Source organism: Musa acuminata, chromosome BXJ2-4, assembly GCF_036884655.1.
Source record: "Musa acuminata AAA Group cultivar baxijiao chromosome BXJ2-4, Cavendish_Baxijiao_AAA, whole genome shotgun sequence".
Taxonomy (NCBI): domain Eukaryota; kingdom Viridiplantae; phylum Streptophyta; class Magnoliopsida; order Zingiberales; family Musaceae; genus Musa; species Musa acuminata.
Window position 1 is genome coordinate 27,735,488 of NC_088341.1, and position 18,571 is coordinate 27,754,058.

At 37.1% G+C, this 18,571-nt stretch overlaps 1 pseudogene; it reads right to left on the reverse strand.

Annotated features, from left to right (window-relative positions):
* The window catches only part of LOC135608729 (threonine dehydratase 1 biosynthetic, chloroplastic-like), a 71,895-nt pseudogene extending 56,991 nt beyond the window's left edge, over positions 1-14,904 (reverse strand).
* Between the last annotated feature and the right edge of the window lie 3,667 nt (positions 14,905-18,571).

Genomic DNA, 18,571 nt, shown 5'->3' on the forward strand with positions numbered 1-18,571 from the left:
CATTTTGGCAAGCAGGCATGGAAAAAGGCAACCAGCCAGTTAAAGTTAAATATGACATGCTACCTTTATGTGATCCTAATTGTCTCGAGTGATTGGAGAACCAAAAAAATAGATAGAGAAAATGAGAGGCTGTGTCATCTCAGTTTTTTTTGGATCTTTTGGAACTCAGGAGAAGAAGAGAAAAAGTATTTCCCAGTATCATAGTAAAGGACAGAACCAATCTCTGAAGGATGATTCATGGAAAATAAATATTTTAGACACATACACAATCTTATAAAACTTCATCTGTTGTGAAACCTATTCCATTCATGCAATACTTCTCCAGCTTTGCTATCTCTTTTCACCCTTTACGCCTCCCCCCTTCTCTTTTCTGTATTACATAATTCTTGTCCTCTACGTAGTAAGTTTGATATTCTTACTGTCTTTTGCGTCAGAAGAAAAGAAAAGAAAACTTCACATCATCTATTTGTTCTCTTGCAAAAGTGTAGCATCAGCTTAAGCCAATAGGGTAATCCCAAGTGTATTAATACCCAAGTAACTTATGAAGTATCTGAGATGATCCTTTGTCAAGTCATCGTTAGTAAGATTGATGATACGAAAGTCAGTATGAAGTCCGACACTGCAAATATCAACTTCCAATTGCCTTTAACAAAAGAAGCAAAACATCTTAACACCACACAAAGTGCAAGACCATATGTAAACAAGATATCCAAGGAAAGGAAGAGTGAGCTAAAATAATAAAAGATGAATTGTGATGTGCTTTTTACTTTCCATATGAAAATCCTATTGATATTATTTTTCTAAATCTAAAATTTGTTGGGCTGATGGCCCATATTCAGCCCATGTGGGCTTTATCAGCCCACAGCCCACACCCTCTCTTAACCTAACCCTAATTAAGATTAGGGGGGTGTGGTGGCTGCGTTTTAGAGGCAGATTAAGGCTATAAAAAGGCAGCAACGAGGCAGATCTTTGAGGTCACGGGATTCCAAAGAGAAGAAGGAGATCAAGGCAGAAAAGGAAGAGAAAGAAAGGGAAGAAGACAAGGACAACGCAGAGAGACTGTTCACAATCATCTAGCAGTGTTCTCATCTCAGGTTAGATCAAATCTACAGTAGACTCTTGCTGTGATTACTTGGGGAGGTTTTAGATATTGTGGGCAGTGACGTGATCCTTGTATCCCAGTTATTCTCTTGTGGTTGTTGCTAGGGTTTTGGGCAAGAGATTGAGATATGTATATTCATTATTCTCATAGTGGATTATCTCTAGTTTGCCCCGTGGTTTTTACCCTTCACATTGAAGGGGTTTTCCACGTATATCTTGGTATTCTGTTTGATTGTGTTTCCATTTTATTCCGCTGCGTATTTTGTTCTTCTAGTATTTGTTCCTATACAAAGGTTATTCCTCTTTTTATCCCCATCAACTGGTATCAGAGCGGGGTTTTGGTGATTTAATTTTTGTATTTGAACATAGAGGCCAGTAATATTTCTCGCATGATTAGTTTAAATGGAAATAATTGGATGATATGGAAACCAAGAATGGAAGATCTCTTGTATTGCAAAGATTTGTATGGACCTTTGCAGGGGGATAGTGCAAAACCTACAACTATGACAGATGATGAGTGGAAGAGGTTAGATCGAAAGACAATTGGGTTTATTAGACAGTGGCTTGATGATAGTGTCTTTCACCATGTTTCTACTGAAATTTCTGCATATTCTCTTTGGAAAAAATTGGAAAGTCTCTATGAGAGAAAAACAGCTGGCAACAAAGCTTTTTTGATCAGAAAACTTGTGAACCTAAAATATAGAGAAGGTGCTTCTATTACTGAGCATTTGAATGAAATGCAGAGTATTACTAACCAGTTATCCTCTATGAAAATGTCTCTTGATGATGAGTTGCAGGCATTGTTACTTCTCAGTTCATTACCAGAAAGTTGGGAGACACTGGTGGTTTCCCTCAGTAATTCTGCGCCAGATGGTATTGTCACTATGAGTCAAGTAACAAGCAGTTTGTTGAATGAGGAGTTGAGAAGAAAGAGTTCAGCAACATCTCAGAATGATTCACAGTCACTTATCTCAGAGAACAGAGGAAGGTCAAAGTTCAGAAGCAGTTCACGTATGGGTAGGAGCAAGTCAAGATCAAGAAAAGATATTGCTTGCTATAACTGTGGTGAGAAAGGACATTACAAGAACCAATGTAAGCAACCTAAGAAGAACAAGAAAAAGGGAAAAGAAGTGGAGTCTACAGAATCAAAGGATAATACTACAGCTACAGTGCAGGGTGGTGATTATTTGATTTTGTCTCCTTCTGATGATATTTTTTCTTGTGTGTGTCAGGATCTTGAGTGGGTGATTGACACAGGTGCTTCTTATCATGCTATACCTCGGAGGGAGTTTTTTGCTACATACAGGTCTGGAAACTTTGGTGTTGTCAAGATGGGCAACTATGGCACAGCAGACATCATTGGCATGGGTGATATCCATTTAAAGACCAACCTTGGCTGCAAGTTGGTACTTAAGGATGTGAGACATGTGGTTGACTTAAGGCTGAATTTAATTTCAGTTGGAAGACTAGATGATGAAGACTATGAAAGCAGATTTCACAGAGGGCAATGGAAACTCAGTAAGGGTTCTCTTGTTATAGCTAATGGAAAGAAATGTCATACTTTGTACAGGTTGCAGGCTAAAGCTTATGGTGAGCAGTTAAATGCTACAGAGAAAGACTTCAGTATGGAGTTGTGGCATAGGCGATTGGGACACATGAGCGAGAAGGGGCTGCAAACTCTTTCCAAGAGAGAGGTATTACCAGATCTCAGAGGTATACATCTGAACCCTTGTATTGATTGTTTAGCTGGTAAACAACATAGAGTTTCATTTGCTAGTGCTGCTTTGTCTAGAAAAATGCATGCCTTAGACCGTGTTTATACAGATGTATGTGGTCCTTTGAGGACAAAAACTCCTGGTGGATCTGTTGATGTTCTTGGTATAAGTGGTGCACTTTATTTTGTCACTTTTATAGATGATTTTTCTAGGAAAGTTTGGGCCTATGCTTTGAAGACCAAAGATCAGGTTATTAATGTCTTTAAAGAGTTTCATGCCAGGGTTGAAAGGGAGACAGAAAGGAAATTGAAATGCATAAGATCAGATAATGGTGGTGAGTATACAGGATTGTTTAATGACTATTGCAGGTCACATGGAATCCAACATGAGATGACAGTTCCTGGTACACCTCAGCATAATGCAATTGCAGAGAGGATGAACCGCACCATCATGGAAAAGATCAGATGTATGCTTTCACAGGCCAAGCTACCCAAAAGGTTTTGGGATGAGGCTTTGAGGACTGCAGTTGATGTGATCAACTTATCACCATGTACAGCCCTAGATGGTGATGTTGCAGAGCATGTATGGTCAGGGAAAGATGTTTCCTACAGGCATTTGAAAGTGTTTGGTTGTCGTGCATTTGCACATGTTCCAGATAATGAGAGGTCCAAGCTGGATGGTAAGTCTAAAGAATGTATTTTTCTTGGTTACTCACATGATCAGTTTGGTTACAGGCTTTGGGATCCAGAAAAGCAGAAGGTGTTCAGGAGCAGAGATGTGATCTTCTTTGAGGATCAAACCTTTGAGGATTTGAAGAAGAAGGCACCAGCCAAGACTTCTACAGAAGGATTAGCAGATTGTGACCCAGTTACTCCTCCAGTATATCAGGGTGATGGGGGAGATATGCAGGAAGATGGTGTAGAACCTGATATTGATCTACCTTTAGGACATGTTGAGCAAGAAGAAGTAGGAGAGCAAGTTCCCGCAGAACCTCAGTTGAGAAGATCTTCTAGACAACGTCAACCTTCCAGAAGATACTCTACAGATGAGTATGTGATGCTTACTGATGCAGGTGAACCAGAGAGTTACCAGGAAGCAGTTGAGAGTGAGCAGAAAGAGAAGTGGTTAGCTGCTATGCAGGAAGAGATGGATGCTCTTCAGAAGAACCACACTTATGATTTGGTACTGCTACCAAATGGAATGAAGGCCTTGAAGAACAAGTGGGTTTTTAGGTTGAAGACTCAAGAATATTGTTCTCAACCAAAGTACAAAGCTATTGGTTGTGAAAGGCTTTGGTCAAAAGAAAGGTATTGACTTTGAAGAGATATTTTCTCCTGTTGTTAAAATGTCTTCTATTCGTGTTGCTCTTGGTATTGCTGCTAGCCAGGACTTGGAGGTTGAGCAGTTAGATGTGAAGACAGCTTTCCTTCATGGTGATTTGGAGGAGGAAATTTATATGGAGCAACCAGAAGGCTTCAAAGTCAAAGGTAAAGATAATTTTGTCTGCAAGTTGAAGAAGAACTTGTATGGGCTAAAGCAAGCTCCAAGACAGTGGTACAAAAAGTTTGATTCATTTATGACAGAAAATGGATACAAAAGAACGGCTTCAGATCATTGTGTGTACATCAAATGGTTTGGTGAGGATTTTATTATTCTCTTACTTTATGTTGATGACATGCTTATTCTTGGGAAAGATATGTCTAAAATTGACAGGTTGAAGAAGGAAATGAGTGAGTCTTTTGCAATGAAGGACATGGGGCAGCAAAGCAAATACTAGGCATGCAGATTTCTCGTGACAGGAAAAACAAGAAGATTTGGTTGTCACAGGAGAAATACATCGAGAAGGTATTGGAAAGATTCAGTATGAGCAATGCTAAGCCAGTTGGTTCTCCTCTTACAGGTCACTTCAAGTTGTGCTCAGAACAGAGTTCGTCAAGTGATGAGGAGAAGGAGAAAATGCAAAAGGTTCCTTATGCTTCAACAGTTGGAAGTTTAATGTATGCAATGGTATGTACGAGGCCAGACATCGCATATGTAGTGGGTGTTACTAGCAGATTTCTTGCAAATCCAGGCAAAGAGCACTGGGCAGCGGTGAAGTGGATTTTTAGATATCTCAGAGGGAGCTCTAAGGTTTGTTTAAGCTTTGGAGGTGGACCACCTGTGTTGACAGGTTACACAGATGCAGATATGGCCAGAGATATAGATACGAGGAAGTCTACTTCAGGTTATGTACTTACTTTTGCAGGGGGAGCTGTGTCATGGCAATCCAGGTTACAAAGGTGTATTGCTCTCTCCACCACAGAAGCAGAATATATTGCTGCTACAGAGGTATGCAAAGAAATGTTATGGATGAAAGAATTCTTACAAGAATTGGGGCTGAAACAGGAAAATTATGTGGTGCATTGTGACAGCCAGAGTGCCATCCATTTGTGTAAGAACCCAATGTTTCATTCCAAGTCAAAGCATATAGATGTCAGATACCACTGGATTCGAAATGTATTTGAAGAGAAGCAGTTGCAGCTTCAGAAAATTCATACAGATGACAACGGAGCAGACATGTTGACGAAGACCTTACCAAAAGAAAGACAAGAGATATGCCGACAGTTGGTCGGCATGGCTTCACATTGAGGAGTCATGGGACAACCTCCCTTATGGGCTGAAGGGGGAGGTTGTTGGGCTGATGGCCCATATTCAGCCCATGTGGGCTTTATCAGCCCACAGCCCACACCCTCTCTTAACCTAACCCTAATTAAGATTAGGGGGGTGTGGTGGCTGCGTTTTAGAGGTAGATTAAGGCTATAAAAAGGCAGCAACGAGGCAGATCTTTGAGGCCACGGGATTCTAAAGAGAAGAAGGAGATCAAGGCAGAAAAGAAAGAGAAAGAAAGGGAAGAAGACAAGGACAACGCAGAGAGACTGTTCACAATCATCTAGCAGTGTTCTCATCTCAGGTTAGATCAAATCTACAGTAGACTCTTGCTGTGATTACTTGGGGAGGTTTTAGATATTGTGGGTAGTGACGTGATCCTTGTATCCCAGTTATTCTCTTGTGGTTGTTGCTAGGGTTTTGGGCAAGAGATTGAGATTTGTATATTTATATTCTCATAGTGGATTATCTCTAGTTTGCCCCGTGGTTTTTACCCTTCACATTGAAGGGGTTTTCCACGTATATCTTGGTGTTCTGTTTGATTGTGTTTCCATTTTATTCCGCTGCGTATTTTGGTCTTCTAGTATTTGTTCCTATACAAAGGTTATTCCTCTTTTTATCCCCATCAAAATTGACATCAAGATTTTTCTTGTAAAGAACAAAAGCATCTTCTCTACGTGAATCGTATTTGTATTTGAACGCTGTAAATATTCATAGAACCTACCTGCAAAGGTTTTCTGTGTTTAAAAGAAAAGGATTGATCATTAAAAATAAAGTAGATTGAGGTAATTCTGCAGAATACCAGTTTACAAAATGTCTTAAAAATCCCATGCTTTTCTGGTAGAATGGCTGCAAGTACAGCCTCTCGTTTCCGACCAACATCAGCAAGTTCTGTTACCAACCTTAGCCTATCAAAGTTCATATTTTGCTCCAACAACATTTGCATCTTTCAAACCACAGAATTTGCAGTATGCTTCTGCACCAGCTAGAGAGAAAGCACTCGCTGGTTCTATAATGCTCCTTTTCTCCTCAAACATATTCTGTATCGGAATGTAAACTTTTAGTAATCCAGCATCAATTAATTATTTTGAAATGCACTGCTGGAAAGAGAGCCAAAATTCAACAAGTGGCAAGAAACTAATGTTCAAAGTGATAGGAAATTGAAATAACATGAAGAATAATAACACAAGCATCGAGGATTAAGAAATTGTCTTATGTTGACCCTCCTGTACAGACCATAAGAGGCTTGACGGTCAAAAATATAATTTAACTTAACAAGATCAATCAAGGTCTCATAATTTGATAGTATACAATTGTAAAAAATACATCACCTTGATAGATGCACAAATAGCATCATGACAGACGAGAACCACTCCATCAACTAATTCCCTGCACAAACGAAAGGTCTCTTCTCCAACATCTTTAACAGCCACACCATCTGCAAATCCACCTACTTCCTCTAGCATGATCCTCTGCCCATGATGTAAAGACAATGCCATTGCATTTGTATCGGATGGTTCAACTCCAATTATCTTCACCTGGAGAAGTGAACAAGTCAAATATCACACCAAGGATCACCATCAAATAAAAAATTAACTATATTTTAATAATATCCTAAATAAGCGATGAGGATAGTCTTATAAGATTATTAGACACAAAATCATCTTGATGTATTCCTGTAAGTATACCTAAGCAAACAGTACGAACAATGAAAGCTTATAATAAGCAACATACAATCTGTGTTAAGAGTAACTCGGTTCCCATAGGGAACCTTAAGTCTAAAACTTTGCGAGTTTGCTGTCCGCACAAGATACATAAAATATCATAGTATTATATAAGTTATAGAAAGCACAGCCAAAAAAGATATAATCGGGTTATTCAATAGCTTATGAGTCCTAATATAAAAGTAAAAGTAAGGGTTAAAGGTTTATTTTAGCTTATGTAATTTTGATCATCGACCTTTTAAGCCATTAAGGTTTACTTATGTCTAAAATAATCCTTACAATTTCAAAAATATAAAATATAAGTTCTTCCCATCAAGTCTGAATTAACAAATGTTAGAGTCTACTTACGTAGTATGCTGACTCACAATAAATTATTAATATAATGACATATGTAATTTAGTGGTAAGGTCCATTTAACCCTTGTAATTTTGGTCATGAACCTCTTAAGCCCTTATGGTTTACTTATATCTAAAACAACCCTTACATTTTTAAAAACATAGCATATAAGCCTCTCCCGTCAAGTCTAAGTTTGTTGATATTCAAGTTTGCTTACGTGACATGCTATCTCATAATAAATCATTAATATAATGACACATATAATTTAAGTTTAAAAAAACTATGACTTCCATCAATGGTGGGAGGAGATGTCAGCATAGAAGAGACCACCAACAACAGCACCAAACTGTCGCTGCCTAGTAGGGCGTTGTATACACGCAACCTCTCCCGCACTAGCGATGAGCTCAAGAACTTTTGATCCTACCTTAGGTAAATATGCGTCGACTAGTTTGACACTAGGCACACAGTGGTCTCCTGATCCCTCTTTCTCCTCCCAAGTGTCTTCGTCCCTATCGCCTCCCATTTTATCATCTCCTGCACCCTCACTCGTCGTGCCTATAATATGGTGATCCAACTCTCCTTCACCTTTGCCTCCAATCTCTCCTACCTTTGCCTCTTCGCCTTCGAATACTTGATAGAGGCCTCATTTTTTTAACTTAAATTATACGTATCATTATATTAATGATTTATTATGAGTTAGCATGTTATGTAAGCAAACTCTAATATATATTAACTCAAACTTAACGAAAGGGGCTTATATACTACGTTTTTAAAATTTTAAGAATTATTTTAAATATGGGTAAATCATAAGGACTAAAGAGATCCATGATAAAATCACATAGGCTAAAATGAACCTTAACTCTAAAAACGGTTATCAAGAATATGTCCTTTGTGCATCAACTAGAGACAATTTTAAAAGTAACAATCAACTTATTTTTAATTCAACAAAGTGCCTATATCCTTATGCCCTTCCATTCTCATTGAATCTTTACAATCAACTTAGCACCACTTAGAGGAACCATTTCCACTAGCCATTTTTAACACAGCTCTATTTAGCCAAATGGTAGAATTAAATTTACACTTAAAATGAAACCAAGTTTTACCATATGAAACCATGTTTCTTGATCTGCCATGGAATAGAAGCCCAAACAATACATATCAGTAGACCAAAATAGGAAAATTGAATGAGCTTAATAGTGCAATTTGATTTCACTAGAATAAGAATTGAAACTCTTAAAATATAGATGTATTTCAAAAAGATCAAGTAATACTGTGAAAGAATATCAAATAATATCATGATGGAACTTCTTAGTGAGGAACCATACTTGAAGAAACATATCAAAACTATCCACAAACAGGCCTTTTTCAATTTTTTTTTCCTTTAGTTTGGAAAAAGAAAATTCTAATCTATATTTGGCTTAGTAAAATATATACATGTGCTCAACGAACCACTAGTTTCAATCACAATGTGCTACTCCCTTTAGATTAAATATGCATGATTTACTCTTTAAGACAGAAAAAGTGAGATGCCTGATTAGCACCGACACAAACAGAACTTCATTAAATTCAATTTAGGGTCACATCAAATTTTGAATTTTGATAAATAAAACATATAATATTGTTGCAATGTGTTCCAACCACGAGCATATTCATTCCTGCCAGTCCCAGGTGTTGCTTGGTCTTGTTTGGCTTTAGATCAGAACTTTCACTATCAAAGAGACCAAAAGAGAGGTCAGAAACTCTTGGTATGGTTAATGTATGACATGGACAACCTGTAATGCTTGATAATTCAGCCTATTCAATCAAGAAAGAATCCACCAAGGACCACTCCAACAGCAGGGATGCAAGTGAAGGTGAAAGTAATTTTTAGATTCAAGTATGACAAGTTTAGCACATACCTAATGGAATAGGGGTGGGAAAAGATTTCCCAACTACTCCTGAATGAGATACCAAGGGAGAGGGCTGACCAAGTCTTTTCAATCTCTCAACTAGAATTAGTTTAGGCTATCTACCATTCATTTTCTTTTGACAGGTTTCTGTAATTACTCTTACTATCTATTCCAAGGAGTTTTTAGAATATGTTCTTAGTCTATTTGGAGTCTAAGAGGCCTAGTATGCTTATAATATAGACTAAGCAAGCTGCTTACCTATTAGTACAGGCATTTTGAGAGTTTTAGATGTCTTATTTTGCAAGATTATACATATCCAGCAGACATTATAGTAACCCAAGAGGCTACTTTTGGATATAATTTCTTTAGGCAATTAATTATGTGGTGGTCCAGTACCAATCCTAGTCTCTATTTTGTCGGAAGGCCTTCTCTCCTTCAAGTTGCTATAACTCCGCTAGGAGGGTTATATCCTGTTAAGTAGTCTATATAACCATAAATAACCAAGCATTTAAGAACAAAATACTCTTTGTTAGTACTTCTTGATAACCAGTTAAGTAGCATATCAATCTATGATCTTTGGTTGATAGAATATATGACTGAATGTTCCAATAATAAAAGGATATTTAAGTAGCAAAGGGTAATACGGACATGTATCCAGACAATATATGAACTCTTTTTACATAAGAAGCAATTACTGCTATAAGCCCCTCACCTCCAACTGGTACAAATATTGCATGAAGAGGACCCTTCAGTTGGTGAACAATTTCCATTCCAATAGTTCCTTGACCTGTAATAACATCAGAATGATCAAACAGGTGTATGAATGTGCGGCATTCCTGCTTGGCACGCTGCTTAGTGTATGACTGTGCTTCATCATATGAATCTCTCTTGAGGACAAGTGTTGCTGCACCCAACCTCTCAACAGAGCGCCACTATAAATAAAAAAAATGAAAAATAAGAGGTCGACAACAACTGAAAGCAAAAAACAAAAACACACATGTTAATTTTCACCTTTGTGAATCCCCATCATAGGAAAAATGATGGCTCTGAGCGATTCAGATACCTTAATTTCTGGAGTGTAATTGGCATTAAAATCACAGCATCACAATTCACAACCTAATTTCTGAACAGATAATGCAACCCCTTGTGCATGATTTCTGGCAGAAGAGCATATAACACCTCTATCCAACTGCTCTCTTGAAAGCTTAACCATCATGTTATAAGCTCCCTGTAGCTTAAACGAGAAGACCTGTCAAGAAAGTTCAAGTGTCATTCTAAGAAATAAATTTTCAGAATTCACATAATCAGTAAACTGGAAACCCAATTTCTAAACTTCCTTCAACTCAAAATTTCAAATTTCTCTTATGGTGGGTTAATAGTACAAGAAGCACTCTTTTGTGTATGTTTATACATCCTGTGGTTAGTGCACAGTTGAGTCCATGTAAGAACATCTTATACGCAGTTTAATATGCAATTTAGTGTAATACCTATGGAAAAAAATTATTAAAAAGAAAGAAGCCCTCCTTTTCAATCAAAGGGAAAAAAGGAGTTTCCTTTTTCATTTTGATTGAACCACATTACTTATAGCACCTGAATCAGAAGCAAGAAAACAACCACAAAGAAGAAGACCTGAAAGGGTAAGAGCAGTAAAATGGCCTAATATCTTCTTAAAAGCTCTGGCATTTTGCGCAGAATACTCGACTGGACACTTGTGTTTTTGGAGTGTAAACCATTTTTTTTTTGTTTTTGTTGAGATTAAGACTCATTAGGTTGGTTTATATTATTTTCTTAACTATTTATAATGGTTTTTGGTAAGTTGTTAAAAACACAATATACGTTACATAAAACACTATATAATGATTTAAGATAACTTTATACATGGTATGATTCTCTATCTTTTTACCATATCGTTGATCTCATAACACTAAAACAAGACATTTATAAGCTTCTCATTTTTTCTAGTTGAGGTTAAGAGTCATTAACTAGGTTTAGAATGTATATAGTGTTTATTTGGCAAGATGTTCAAAACACTAAATAGGTTATATGATTCTTTGCATCATATCATATCATTATCATATCATTAGTCCTAGAATATTAAAACAAGACATTTGTAAGTTTCTTTCCTTTTTTTTTTTGCTGAGGTTATGATTCATTAGGGTAGTGTACAATATTTTCCTTTAACTCTTTACGGTGTTTCATGGTCAGGTGTCTAAAATACTATATAGATTACGTAAAATTATATATATTGATTTAAAATAACTATATATGACATGATTCGTTATCTCTTATCATATCATTGATCATAAAACATTAGATTAAGATATTTGTAAGCTTTGTTTTTTTTTTTTTTATTAAGGCTAAGACTCGTTAGGCTAGTTTACAGTATTTTTTGATAAGTAGTTGAAATTATTATATATGTTACATGAAAAACTATAAAATGATCTAAGATAACTATATATAATATGATTATCTATTTCTTACCATATGGTTGGTCCTAAAGCATTACAACAAGACATTTGTAAACTTCTATTTTTTTTTGTTGGGATTAAGACTAATTATGGTGGTTTATAGTATTTTCCTTTAACTCGTTGCAGTGTTTCTCGGTGATGTATCCAAAAGTATCAAAAAATAATATTTATTCATTGCCACTATTTACCTATTAAAGACCACGTTTGAAGGATTAGTCTACCTCTCTTTCTCAATTTGACAAATCAGGATACAACTATCATTGGGATGTTTTTAATCCTTTCCATGCATTCATTAAATTTGTATATATTGGTAGCTCTAGTTGCATCTGAAATAATTTTGCCACTTCACAAAACATTACTAACAAGATTTTTCGATATATATATCATGTAATATCCATGTTGAACTTATGAGAATATCTTCTTAACAGATATAAGAATACCTGAGTTTCAATTACAGAACTATCTAGATATAATTTCACAATTATAATAGAAAACAACATTAAAATTCTTATTTTCAATATCAGAAACGATAAATATAAGTAAAAATAATTTATCTATATCATTTACCCCGATAGGAATGATTTTACCCCATGCCAATTCACCTGTCACAAAAATTGACACCTAAGTAGGGCCCCAAGTCACCAGCCCAAAAATGGTGTCGCAATGTGTCCCGATGTACCCTACATCAATGATTAGTAATAATCATTCTACCTTATTAAGATTAATAACTGTTTTATCTTATCAAGATCAAAGACCATAATGATTAAACGATTAACCTAATCTTATCCTAGGCCACCAGTAAGAAGACCCAAGGATCATGTATAAAAAGAACCCATTAGCTTACCCCGAAAAGGGGCTCTTTCTCCCCTCTTCTCTCTCTCTCTCTACATACTAACTCAGTCATATAGTTTACACTGTTATCTTCTCCCCTTCACTAACTTAAGCATCAAAGGGGCTACATCGGACAACGCTTGGCATTGGCTGATCATGTAGGATCGTCGACCTCCCGAAGATGCCCGGATGACCTAGCCTCTAGAGAGGAACCTTGTAACCAGAAAGATCCCAATCCACCTACTCGACCATCTTGAATTGGGTCCTCACCAATATAATAGCTTCAGATCGAGCTTATGTGATCTCACCTTACCAAGTCTCCTACGTCAACTAAGAAGAGGTACCTAGATGAGCCTACATCTTCAATAATGAATCAACAGAACCGACTCATCAATCGACGACACTCATGATATCATCATTCTAGCATTAGAGAAAGGGTTGAATGTCACAAGCACATCCTTTTGTTACTCCTCCCAACAAATGTTTGAGTGAAAAAATGTTACCTCCGCTCCCAAGACCCTAAAGAAGAGAAGCCACACACCATATATATATATATATATATATTACATAAGAATATAAAAAAGTTATTGTCATCTTCATGTCATCATCTTTTTCCCCTCATAACAAGAAGAAATAATTCAGGACCTGAAGTCGACTAATGAAAAAAATCAGACCGACTATCTTTATCATTTAATAATTAAAAATTCCATGCATGGTGTATTGATTGATCCAAGCACGATTCAAGTATCTATTTTTTAAACTCGATTTAAGTTATACAAATAAGCATGCAGACCAAAAAAGAAAAACCAGAGTAACTCAATAAAAATAATTAATTTATTCTCCTTTTCTTTTCTTTTTATTTGCCTTGCAGTTGATACTTGAGTTTGACTCATCCATTAAATCTAAACCAATTTATAGGTCAGAGAATCTATCGTTAGAATCTAATATTCGATCTCGTCCCCGGCACAATCTTTACGAATCTTGAAGCTGTTTCACCTTGCCGGTCCCTCCTTTGGCCCAACTTTTGAAATTGAACAGCGATCTTGTCTTCTTCGCCCCTGAAGGTTTCTTCCTCGCTGCAGCATCCGAGCAAGCTTCATGATCAATGTCGTCTGCTGGTTGGCTTGAGCCCGAGTGCTTCTTCCTTGCTGCTTCTGCTGCATCCGAGCAAACTCCATGGCCAGGCTCTGCGACTGGCGAGGGATCATGGAATTCAGTACCCTTGGCCTCATCATCTGCTGGCAGCTCCATGCTCTTCTGCACTGGTTCTACCTCTTCTTGTTTCATCAATAGCTCATGCCTCAAGCATGCGAGCCCCTCCTCCATCTCCACGTACCACCGACGCATGCACTGCTCTTGTTGATCAGGCAATTCCTCGATGGATGCCATCCTCGTGTTGTCATCTCCTTCAATCTATGGACATGAGAGGAGGACACAATCGATCAGACAAAAAATATGATGTACTCAATACCTGAAGGATTGGGAGTTTTGTGACCTTCGATGCAGATAGATGTTTTGCTGTCAGTGAGTTCATCTTTCGGTCTAATGCTGTCTTCTCCTCCTGTAGTTGATCATCTGCATCCTTGACTTGTCTCAGCTCCGCTTCGATCTTCGACAACTCGATCTCTCGATCGCCCAGGATTCGAGTCTGCAGATGAAGCTCATCTACTTCGGCCGACTTCTTCTCATTCCCCAGTAGCCATTTGAGCTCTGCTCCCATTTCCTTGAGCGTTTCGATGGCTGCTTGTTGATCGGCAATGACCGCCTCTAGCCTCTGGTTTCGAGCTTCGAGGCAGTCGAGCCGGAAAGCCAGGCAGATCATCTGGAGCTTCGGCAACAGCGATTCCTTCTCTGTCGCACCGCGGTAGTCCCGGAACTCGGATTCCGCTTCGCCTGCTCTGTCCTCCATGGCAGATACAAGACGCTTCAAGCTCTCGTTCTCTCCTTCCATGTTCTTCGAGCACTGCACCTTCACAGGTTCTCTTTGTGCTTCTTCCTGTCCTCGTGAGCTCAATTCAGAGGAATCCATTATGAGGCTTTCGTCTTGGTTTGAGGCATTGGAGGAGGCTCTGTTTCTTGTTCTACTCTTTCTAGTGATAGTGGAGAAAATGAAACCAGCGACAGGAAGGGATAAAGGAACGACAAGATTGAGAAAGTGATGAGGTTGAACTCTGTCTCTCTCGTTCTTCCCCATCTTCATCATACGGCGTCAAAGATTAATTTATCTCTACCATATATAATTATATGGTTGTTCACAGAAAGTGTATAAAATCTAAATACAGTGTTTCCTAATGTGTATAAAATATATTCATACTTAAATAAAGTTTATTTACATTAAAGATATAATAACTTCACAAAAAAATACTTTCTCAATTTATTATGCTCTCACAAAATAGTAATCTCATTGAAAGTTATGTACATTATTTAATGTAATTTTTTTATTTTTTATTTTTAATCCATCGTCTACAAGACGTACTATATAGCATGAGATAAATTATTCAGTGTGCATTTACTATGAAATACTCAACAATATTTTGGGAATGGGTGGATGAAACATGCTCCCAAGTTCCTTTTTTTTTAAAGCAAAGTATTAAATTCATCAGCCATAACATTACGCCAAGATGGCTCCTTGATAGCTCGAGAGACACATGTCCTGGGATTTATGAGTGTGGATGAGTAATTCCTGTGATAATGAAGTGAGTGAAAATGAGTGTGTTAGGGGAAGATTGAGAGGATGAATGTATAATGTCTACAGAATAGTCCATTGACATTGATATTGTGATAGCACCTTGAGTACCTACCCAATCATAAGAGTGGGCGTATGAAAGATAGAATCAATGAAGTTAATATAACATAATGAAAAAAAAAAAGAAGAAGCCAATGATGAGGATTTATACTACCATGTCTGAAAAATATTGTTGGATAACAATATATATATATATGCACTCTAATCACTCACATATCAAAGTGGATTTGGGTTCTAATTTGTGTTTGGTATAGAGTCTTAAGAGGCCAGAACAATATAATTAACTGTGATGAAATTGGATTCCCCATCAGTATTAATGATGGGAGGATGTGCTGTAAGGGAGTTTTATAAAAGAACAAAATTGTAAACCTCTATTTAGGATAAATAAATATAGAGTACACAACATACTTGATGATGGAGAACAATGAGGATGGATGTAATTATCTATAGAGTTGTATATAATTATAAATTCTATAAAACTTTGATATCATATAGAAAACATATTTGTATAAAAGTATAATTGTATCGTTAATTATGACAAATGTATAAATCTAAATAATATGTTTCCTGACATGTATAAGACATGTTCACATCTAAATATAATATATTTAAATTAAAGAAAGTATATTCACACTAAAGTGAACCTTAATCAGGTTGGTAATGGAATGTTGATGGTGCCTTTTATTCCATGCAATTTGACGGCCTATGCAAGGCTTTCCCATTCTTGTCTTGCTTCAAGGGATGTCTCCATGTTGTGCATCTCCTTCGCCACCTCCAAAAGGAGTTTAGCATCCAACTTGTTTTTGGTTTGCACAAGAGAAAAACAACAAAGATAATAAAAATAAAAAGAAAAAAAAACTTAGCTTACAAGTATATCATCCAACAGAAACAAAAATACTTCATTGTACAAAAATTTATGTCAGATGGCGGAGGAAAATATATTTCATAATTTTTTTTTGTACAAATGTCTCATTAACATCTTTATTATATTTGTAACAAAAACAGTAACAAATAAGGATGAGCTTCAACAACATATAAGTCCGATGATATGTCAATCCGTCAATTTGATGATGTGCATCCGATTCTCTTTAGAAAATCAGTTGTTCGAGGTAGTCTTGTTCGAGATTCATATTTCAGCCCGTTATAGATTGAAATATCTATAGAAAAATCAGTTGAATTGTTAGACTATTTTGTTATAATATAAATTCTAAAATTTAAATGAATTAAATAATCACATATGTAGATATACCTTATTGTTGATTACTTGATTCTACCACCAAAACGAACGACAGGCCTCCACGGGTGATGGATCGAGGTCCTCGATCCGATACATCTGCATATCAATATGATACGTTTGTTGGACTCAATCATGAAATTGATCCCATGACATAGTGTATTGATACACCGTATGCCATTGATGTATCAATGTGGTGCTGATCGTAGACTGATCGTCATGAATCATATTTGTCCGAGGTAGCTCTTGAGACATATATTGGTAAATGTCAGAACTTCTACTTTCGCTACTGATCTGCTGTTCTGTATCATATTGTTGCTTAGAGAAGGATGACCAACTATCATCATATTGTTGTTGCCCGTATGATTCTCCATAATACGATGGCTGTGAATACGATGAACCTTTTTCTGTGTCTATATTATGTATGCTCTGTCGTATTTGTTCATATTCATCCATTGCCTTCCCTTCCCCTTCCCCTTCCATGCATAAACTTGACCAGTACCTTGTCGAGTTCCACGATCTGAATCTTGAGTGGTATATATAAAATATTTCTCCTCAGTCCATTCACCACCCTCAAGTTATGTAGACGAGACCAACGACTGCCCGGCATCACCGCCATCATCTGTCGAGGCACTGTTGTTCGTGTTGCTATCATATCTCTGGACCGAGTGAGAAAGAGAATGTGATTGTGAAGGTGTCTCATCGTCCGACTCGATTATTTCTAATGATGCAACTGATGCTACTGCCTTCCCCTTTGGGTTAAATAGGGGAGAGAAGAATGGCTTAAATAGAATGAGAAAGGGCTCCAACGGTCAAATTGACCGTTGGAGCACTGTAGCACTACTATAGTGCACTAACGGTCGATTTCGACCGTTACCGAGCGATACCGGGTGGTAACAGTCGAAATTTCGATCGTTACCACCCGATATTACCCCGTATCGTCTGATACGGGTTTTTTTTAATGTACCGCCCGATAGTAGGTGATCCGCATACCGATAGCCTGTCGGATCGATATATACCACCCATACCGGGCGGTACGATTCGGTATGACAGACCTTACTTTGAAGTGTGTTTCCTAACCTTGTCTTCAAGCCGGCACTGACAGCAGGCCAACCTACTTACCAATGGAGGTTTTTGCTTAGTGTGGCAATCTTGTGAATTTGTTCTGAGTGTTGATATCCATGGTTTCTTATGTATGTGTGAATGACTAGGTCTGCAAAATTGTTGAAGGATCAATTTTCAAAAAATGCTGAATGAAAAGAAAGTTACTGAATTATTGAGAGCAACATGTCAGCGGCAACCAGATAGGGAAAGAAGCATTTTGGAGGTGTCTTTTTTTCGCTGACTTGGTTATCTATTTAGTATTATAAATGTTAAATTTGATCAGCAAATAATGCTCTCTATTAAAAAAATTAAACCATTCTGTCAGGTTATCTTTTTATCGGTTACTGTAATTTAGAGGACCGAGTGACTTATCTGCACTTGCTTATCTTCCTACATGTTATGATTTTCGAAATTTGCAGATGGTCCACCAAAACAATTACAATAATGATGATTTCACGATGGAGTTTGGCATCAAGATGAAGTATGAACTCACTTCTGTCGAACCTCGTGTTTTAGCTGCACCAAAGGTTGTTTTGGTATCATGTCTGAATGTGTATGCATATTATAAAAGCAATATATGTGCCTGTGTTATCCAACAGTTATGGCTATTATGCATATGCATGTATTCCGTGTAGTTGTACGTTGAACTGTAACATGGAACTGTCATGTTCTGGTTGGCAGCTGAAGTACCATGACTCAGGGCGAGAGAAATCCTGAGTCATGTTAATATGCTCTTTAAAATTATTTACTCTGTTGTTAAAGTTGATCATATTATAC